A 1,761-nucleotide genomic window follows, 5' to 3' on the forward strand; every position below is an offset into this window, starting at 1 on the left:
ATGCTGTTTAGGTTTTTTCACAAGAATCCTTGTTAAAATGGCCATGTGACACAGTGTGTGTTTCTGAGCCAGATAAAGGTAATGATTTTTTTTTCTGTGATCTTCCCCAGGAAATATCAGAAAATATTTGAGAGTGACCAATTCAAGTCTATTCTATGGGATGAGAATGGAACTTGCAGAGTGATTAATGAAGAACTCGTCAAGAAAGAAATTTTGGATAGAAAGACTCCTTACAGAATATTTCAAGATGACAGAATCAAAAGATTTGTTTGACAGGTCAGCCTTTATGGATTTAGTAAAATTTGACAGAATTTTCAAAGATCTGCCTTTGTAGCCACCTTTCTTGCAGAAGAGAATGAATCCGTTGTCTTAAGCAAGATATTTAACATATTTCAGTTACCACCTTACATAGAGTATATATGTAATTTTACTTTGTACATCAGTAAATATGTTAATACATGCAGTAAGGCCAGATTTTGAAAATTATATAAAATACTAAGGTAAATTTTTTTTTAATTTTTTGAAATTATTGAGTTCAGCTTGAGCTTTAACCTTCCAGCATTTTAAGAAATTTTGCTAACAACTTTGAATCTTACCAGTGAAATCAAAATAAATCTACCAAAGCCACTTAATGCAATGTTACTATTAATATATAACATGTTTTCACTTGAGGCCTTAACAACTTTAGTGCTTTTTTCCCAAAAGCACTTTCTTAAAAATAGTAAACCAAGTTCATGAATTATTTGATGATATTAAGTTTGTGTGATGAAACAGAAATCTGATATTTTAAGTGTTTGTTATTGTCACTTGTCTCAACAAATTGCAACAGATCAGCATGCTATTTTAAATCAGTTGACCACTATTCATATGCACTCTCATAGCACCTGCATCCAAGCAAGTGACCACATTGTGAATTTCATTACAACCACAACTTCTCAATACCACAACCTATCTCCCTTGCAAAACGGTTTTCTGGAGCTGATAGTGGAACCATCTGCTCTTCCAACAAGATATCCTGTGGTATTAGTCAACGAGGCTCCACATCCTAACCTGCTACCAGTAGGCAAACCATGGTTGCAAATGCCTACGATACCTGATACATCAGCTGTCCCTCATTCCAGGCTAGATCTTCAACCATCAGAACTGGACAAATATCACCCTAATTACAAATGATCTTCCATTAAAACAGTATCAGATTATGCATGACAACAGAGAATAACATTTACATAGACCAAAAAAACCCTAAAAATATCTGCAATTATCTTACTGAAAAATAAAACTGCATGTCAACTTATATGTTTGCTTTTTCTTTATTTCTCAAAGTATAGTTAAAAGTAAAATGGTGTTTTCTTTCTGTGTCAGGCTATTGTACTACTTCCTATAAAAATATATGTGGGCTTTTTGATTATTTGTAAGGAAATTTGATGTGCTCCTTTGTAAGTTAAGTAATTTAGTTCTTTAAATAGGAAAAAATAATAAAGTCTTTGGGTCCACTTGCTGCTGAAACAACATGGTACCACTGCCTGGGTAATTTGTAGAAAGGCTTATTTTGCTCATGGTTCTGGAGGTGGGGAAGTCAAGGGGCTGCATCTCATGAGATCTTCTTTCTATGTTACAACATGCAGGTGGACCTTATCTGGTGAAGGGCATGAGATGAACAGAAAATCGGGACCAAACTCATCCTTCATCAAAGCTCACTCACGAAATAACTAATTTGTTCTCCAGATAGCACCATCAATTCAGTCACGAGGTTAAACACAT

At 34.4% G+C, this 1,761-nt stretch overlaps 1 pseudogene; it reads left to right on the forward strand.

Moving 5' to 3' along the window:
- LOC134760942 (heat shock transcription factor, Y-linked-like) lies at positions 1-1,206 on the forward strand (annotated as a pseudogene).
- Positions 1,207-1,761: the final 555 nt, after the last annotated feature.

Source organism: Pongo abelii, chromosome Y (genome assembly GCF_028885655.2).
Source record: "Pongo abelii isolate AG06213 chromosome Y, NHGRI_mPonAbe1-v2.0_pri, whole genome shotgun sequence".
Taxonomy (NCBI): Eukaryota; Metazoa; Chordata; class Mammalia; order Primates; family Hominidae; genus Pongo; species Pongo abelii.